We start from the raw sequence: 7,530 nt of genomic DNA, 5'->3' as shown, positions 1-7,530 counted from the left end.
AGTAGAGTATATAGATGTAGGGAAGGTATATGGATACACAGTAGAGTATATAGATGTGGGGAAGGTATATGGATACACAGTAGAGTATATAGATGTAGGGGAGGTATATGGATATACAGTAGAGTATATAAATGTGGGGGAGGTATATGGATATACAGTAGAGTATATAGATGTAGGGGAGGTATATAGATACACAGTAGAGTATATAGATGTAGGGAAGGTATATGGATACACAGTAGAGTATATAGATGTGGGGAAGGTATATGGATATACAGTAGAGTATATAGATGTAGGGGAGGTATATGGATATACAGTAGAGTATATAGATATAGGGGAGGTATATGGATATACAGTAGAGTATATAGATGTAGGGGAGGTATATGGATATACAGTCTATAGATGTAGGGGAGGCATATGAATACACAGTAGAGTATATAGATGTAGGGGAGGTATATGGGATATATAGTACAGTATATAGATGTAGGGGAAGGTATATGGATACACAGTAGAGTATATAGATGTATGGGGAAGTATATGGATACAACGTAGAGTATATAGATGTAGGGACAGTATATGAATACACAGTAGAGTATATAGATGTAGGGGGTATATGGATACACAGTAGAGTATATAGATGTAGGGACAGTATATGGATACACAGTGGAGTATATAGATGTAGGGACAGTATATGAATACACAGTAGAGTATATAGATGTAGGGACAGTATATGGATACACAGTAGAGTATATAGATGTAGGGACAGTATATGGATACACAGTAGAGTATATAGATGTAGGGGAGGTATATGGATACACAGTAGAGTATATAGATGTAGGGGAGGTATGTGGATACACAGTAGAGTATATAGATGTAGGGGAGGCATATGGATACACAGTGGAGTATATAGATGTAGGGACAGTATATGGATACACAGTCGAGTATACAGATGTAGGGGAGGTATATGAATACACAGTAGAGTATATAGATGTAGGGACAGTATATGGATACAGAGTAGAGTATATAGATGTAGGGGAGGTATATGGATACACAGTGGAGTATATAGATGTAGGGACAGTATATGGATACACAGTAGAGTATATAGATGTAGGGGAGGTATATGAATACACAGTAGAGTATATAGATGTAGGGACAGTATATGGATACACAGTAGAGTATATAGATGTAGGGGAGGTATATGGATACACAGTAGAGTATATAGATGTAGGGACAGTATATGGATACAGAGAGAGTATATAGATGTAGGGGAGGTATATGGATACACAGTGGAGTATATAGATGTAGGGACAGTATATGGATACACAGTAGAGTATATAGATGTAGGGGAGGTATATGAATACACAGTAGAGTATATAGATGTGGGACAGTATATGGATACACAGTAGAGTATATAGATGTAGGGGAGGTATATGGATATACAGTAGAGTATATAGATGTAGGGGAGGTATATGGATATACAGTAGAGTATATAGATGTAGGGGAGGTATATGGATATACAGTCTATAGATGTAGGGGAGGCATATGAATACACAGTAGAGTATATAGATGTAGGGGAGGTATATGGATATATAGTAGAGTATATAGATGTAGGGGAAGGTATATGGATACACAGTAGAGTATATAGATGTATGGGGAAGTATATGGATACAACGTAGAGTATATAGATGTAGGGACAGTATATGAATACACAGTAGAGTATATAGATGTAGGGGGGTATATGGATACACAGTAGAGTATATAGATGTAGGGACAGTATATGGATACACAGTGGAGTATATAGATGTAGGGACAGTATATGAATACACAGTAGAGTATATAGATGTAGGGACAGTATATGGATACACAGTAGAGTATATAGATGTAGGGACAGTATATGGATACACAGTAGAGTATATAGATGTAGGGGAGGTATATGGATACACAGTAGAGTATATAGATGTAGGGGAGGTATGTGGATACACAGTAGAGTATATAGATGTAGGGGAGGTATATGAATACACAGTAGAGTATATAGATGTAGGGACAGTATATGGATACACAGTAGAGTATATAGATGTAGGGGAGGTATATGATACACAGTAGAGTATATAGATGTAGGGGGGTATATGGATACACAGTGGAGTATATAGATGTAGGGACAGTATATGGATACACAGTAGAGTATATAGATGTAGGGGAGGTATATGGATACACAGTAGAGTATATAGATGTAGGGGGGTATATGGATACACAGTGGAGTATATAGATGTAGGGACAGTATATGGATACACAGTGGAGTATATAGATGTAGGGACAGTATATGTATACAGAGTAGAGTATATAGATGTAGGGACAGTATATGGATACACAGTAGAGTATATAGATGTAGGGGAGGTATATGGATACACAGTGGAGTATATAGATGTAGGGGGGTATATGGATACACAGTGGAGTATATAGATGTAGGGACAGTATATGGATACACAGTGGAGTATATAGATGTAGGGGGGGTATATGGATACACAGTGGAGTATATAGATGTAGGGACAGTATATGGATACACAGTAGTGGGGGAGGGGGCCTGGCTCTCAGTTTCCTGGCTGTGGTTTCATGGATTGTGCAAGCACTCCTCTGTCTCTGGAGTCACGCGGAGTCCTCATGTGACCACCATGTTCTCTCTGTGCCAGGGGTGACCCGCCCTCTATGGTGTCACCCGGCCTGTGCCTGTCCTAGGAGAAGAGCAGAGGGACCTGCAGCAGTTTCCTTGCTCTGAAGACCAAGTAACATGTCACTGCCAAGTCTGCAGCATATTTATTACAATGTTACATTCCCTCTGGGAAGAAATGACATGTGGTCTGCACAGATACTGACTCCATGCAGATTCCTGATATAGACTGATATACAAAGAGCAACAATGGCTGTGATTTCCACTGCTGACTACTCAGCAGGAATAGTGAGATTTCTCTGAAGAAAGCCGAGCTGCCTGACTACCAGTCCAGGCCTGAATAGGAATCTTCCACTACATATAAAAATAAAATATAAGCTGTATATAAATATCGGGGATTTACTTGGGTCATATTGAGGGTTCACTTATGGTCTATCAGATGTTGGGGTGTCAGTGGGGAAAGGGGGCACAGGGTACACCTAGCTATATGTTGGTGTGTCAAAGTGGGGGGGGGGGGGGCGGTGGGGGACACAGTTGGAGTACACTGATATATATTGGGGTGTCAGTGGGGGGGAAGGGGGCACAGTTGGGGATGGGGTACACTCATATATATTGGGGTATCAGTCGGGGGATGGGGGCACACTGATATATGTTGGAGTGTCAGTGAGGGAATGGGGGCACAGTTGGGGCACACTGATATATATATTTATATATATATTGGGGTATCAGTGGGGGACACAGCACAGTTGGGGTACATTGATATATATTGGGGTATCAGTGGAGGGACGGGGTACAGTTAGGGCACAATGTTATATATATTGGGGTATTAGTGGGGACCGGGTACAGTTGAGGTACACTGATGTATAAATATTGGGGTGTCGGTGGAGCACAGTTGGGCCACACTTATATATTGAGGTATCAGTGGGGGGACGGGGCATAGTTGGGATACACTGATATATATATATATATTGGGGTATCAGTGGGGATGGGGGCACAGTTGGGGTACACTGATATATATTGGGTGTCAGTGGGCGGATGGGGCACAGTTGGGGTACTCATATATATTGAGGCGTCAGTGGGGGGATGGGGCACAGTTGAGGTACACTTATATATATTGGGGTGTCAGTGGGGGATGGGGGCATGATTGGGGTACACTTATATATATTGGGGTGTCAGCGGGGGGGATGGGGCATGGTTGGGGTACACATATATATTGGGGTGTCAGTGGGGGGATGGGGGCACAGTTGAGGTACACTTATATATATTGGGGTGTCAGTGGGGGGATGGGGGCATGATTGGGGTACACTTATATATATTAGGGTGTCAGCGGGGGATGGGGGCACAGTTGGGGTACACATATATATTGGGGTGTCAGTGGGAGGTGGGGCACAGTTGGGGTACACTTATATATATTGGGGTGTCAGTGGGGGGATGGGGCACAGTTTGGGTACACTTATATATATTGGGGTGTCAGTGGGGGATGGGGGGCACAGTTGGGGTACACTTATATATATATATTGGGGTGTCAGTGGGGGGATGGGGCACAGTTGGGGTACACTTATATATATTGGGGTGTCAGTGGGGGGATGGGGCACAGTTGGGGTACACTGATATATATATTGGGGGGGTCAATGGCGTCTTCTGATTAAAATTACACAGAGAGCTCCGCCCCCAACACTCCTTCATCAAATCAGATCTCAGTATCCGGATAGAGCTGTCACCTGCTGCACCGAGAGAGGAAGAGAGACCCGATCACCGGGCACAGAGCAGCGGGCACATCACCGGGCACAGAGCAGCGGGCATATCACCGGGCACAGAGCAGCGGGCACATCACCGGGCACAGAGCAGCGGGCACATCACCGGGCACAGAGCAGCGGGCATATCACCGGGCACAGAGCAGCGGGCACATCACCGGGCACAGAGCAGCGGGCACATCACCGGGCACAGAGCAGCGGGCACATCACCGGGCACAGAGCAGCGGGCATATCACCGGGCACAGTGCAGCGGGCACATCACCGGGCACAGAACAGCGGGCATATCACCGGGCACAGAGCAGCGGGCACATCACCGGGCACAGAGCAGCGGGCATATCACCGGGCACAGAGCAGCGGGCACATCACCGGGCACAGAGCAGCGGGCATATCACCGGGCACAGAGCAGCGGGCATATCACCGGGCACAGAGCAGCGGGCACATCACCGGGCACAGAGCAGCGGGCATATCACCGGGCACATAGCTGAGAACGCAAAGTGCCGGGCATAGCAAACATCACCGAGGACATATTACCGGGCATAGAACTGGGCACACATCACCTGGCGGGTGTAGAGCGGAGAGATCCCAGGATGGCACCGCTCAGAGTCACCGTCATCGGCTCCGGGAACTGGTAAGACCCCCAAATATAATCACCCCAATACTATTATCCCTACACCCCAAATATCATCAGCCCAATTCAATCACCTCCTACACCCCAATATTATCACCCTCTACACCCCAAATATCACCCTCCTGTATTGGAGAGACCTGTCCCGGAGTGATGTCCTCTTGGGGGGGGGGGGGGGGGGGAGGGTAAAGTGTAATTTTCTGTTTTGCTGTCTGTGTCACATTGAGGAGATTTTTTTCCCTTCCTGTTCCTGAGACACAACAGGAAGTGGGGGGGGGACTTCTTTGATTTATTCTCACTTCCTGTTCTGGTGACAACTTTTAAGATTTCCCAGTGACACCAGGACACATAGAGGGTGACTCTCCCCAGACAGCAATAAACACCCGACAGAGGATCTAATCCCCCCCCTCCATCCAAATCTACAAAATATAAACGTTTGTCTTCTCTGTACACTTCCGGAGTCATCGGATTGTGATTTGTGGGTGGAGCTTGTCACCCAAAAGGAGTATGAGCTTCTTACGGGGAGCAAACTTCGCACGTTGTGTTTGCCGCGATTGCCGCGCGATTTGTCACTGCGAAACCGCACAATGTTTAGGTGCCATTGAAAATGAATGTGTTATGCGACTGCACTGCGATTTGAGATTGTGGGCAGGATCGCAGCAATTATTACCAGGATTCCAAAATGCAGTTTGGCTGCAATTGGGTGACAAGCTGGATGAGTTGAAGCTTGGCGTGATGGCTGTGCGATTTATCGCGTGATAATCGCGGCAAAACTGCACCGCTATTTTATTCTCCATTCACATTTGCCATTTTGGGATTAAAGGCAGAATTGCTGCGATTCTGCCCTCTATATCTAATCGCACTGCAATCGCAAACGCGTGTTCGGATGCCATTTATTTTGAAAGGTACCTAAATGCGAGGTGCTTTTGCTGCGATAAATTGTGCAGCAAATGGCAACGCACAAAGCTTAGCACCCAAAAGAAGCCCCCGCTCACTATTGGCCTACAAGATTTTCACGTTGCGGTTTGTCACCACTGCCGCATAATTTATTGCGTAATAATCGCAGGCAAAGCCACACCCGCATTTAGGTGCCACTGAAAACGAATGGCGCCCGAAGACGCGCTTTGCGATTGCAGTGCGAGTTGTGAATCGCAAAACACCAAATGTGAATGGAGCCGCACACATTTGTCAAACATTTTGATGTGCGTTTGCTTGTCGCTCTTGGGGAGCAAATGCAAACATGCTTTTCTCCATGCTGTTTTGAATATACGTGAAAGATTCCTAGTGCAACTCCAAAGTCTCGCGATTTCCAGCGCAAATTTGATGTGACTTTATGTGTGACCTTGATCCGACCTTACACTCAATGGATCTAAGTCGCATCAAAAGTCGCATCAAAGTAGTGCAGCCACCTTTTCAAAATCTCTGCGACTTTAAGGTGCGCCGATCTAAATGGGTGCTATCGAAAAAATGGCTGCGTCTTGTAACAATTAATATTTATACAATGTAATTATAATATTTATACAATGTAACAAAAATATAATATTTATACATTTTATGATATAAATAAATTATATTATATAAGTAAAATTATATTAAAAAATTATATTATATATATATATATATATATATATATATTTATATATATATATTTATATTTATTTATTTATTTATTTATTTATATAAAAAAATGATATACATTTTATTTATAATTAATTTATATATATATATATATATATATATATATATATATATATATATATATATATATATATATATATATATATATATATGTATATATATATAAAAAATTATAAATAAAAATGTATATAATTTTTTTAAATATATATATATATATATATATATATATATATAATGTATATAATATAATTTTTTAATATAATTTTACTTATATAATATAATTTATTTATATAATAAAATGAATTTATATAAATATATATAATATATTATATAAATATAGATATTATTGTTACATTGTATAAATATTATTGTTACATTGTATAAATATTATATATATATATATATATATATATATATATATATATATATATATATATATATATATATTTTTTTTTTTTTTTTTATTGTTACATTGTATAAATATTAGATTATATATATATATATATATATATATAATCTAATATTTATACAATGTAACAATAAAAAAAAAATATATATATATATATATATATATATAATATTTATACAATGTAACAATAATATTTATACAATGTAACAATAATATCTATAATATCTTTATATATATATATATATATATATATATATATATATATATTTTTTTTTTAATATAATCTTACTTATATAATATAATTTATTTATATCATAAAATGTATTTATAAAAATATATATAATATATTATATAAATATAGATATTATTGTTACATTGTATAAATATTATAATTACATTGTATAAATATTATTGTTACAAGACACAGCCATTTTTTTCGATA

The 7,530-nt window shown here is 40.3% G+C and overlaps 1 pseudogene across 1 annotated transcript in view; it reads left to right on the top strand.

Annotated features, from left to right (window-relative positions):
• Nucleotides 1-4,359: 4,359 nt before the first annotated feature.
• LOC143925133 (glycerol-3-phosphate dehydrogenase [NAD(+)], cytoplasmic-like) overlaps nt 4,360-7,530 on the top strand; it is a 27,220-nt pseudogene continuing 24,049 nt past the window's right edge. The window contains exon 1 of the transcript XR_013261940.1: nt 4,360-5,044. The product of XR_013261940.1 is annotated as a glycerol-3-phosphate dehydrogenase [NAD(+)], cytoplasmic-like (transcript). The remainder of the gene's footprint in view (nt 5,045-7,530) is intronic.

The sequence above is a fragment of the Lithobates pipiens genome, unplaced genomic scaffold, assembly GCF_037356315.1.
Source record: "Lithobates pipiens isolate NorthernLeopardFrog02 unplaced genomic scaffold, aLitPip1_a1.2 Scaffold_22, whole genome shotgun sequence".
NCBI classification, from domain to species: domain Eukaryota; kingdom Metazoa; phylum Chordata; class Amphibia; order Anura; family Ranidae; genus Lithobates; species Lithobates pipiens.
This window is presented reverse-complemented; position numbering and strand designations above follow the sequence as displayed.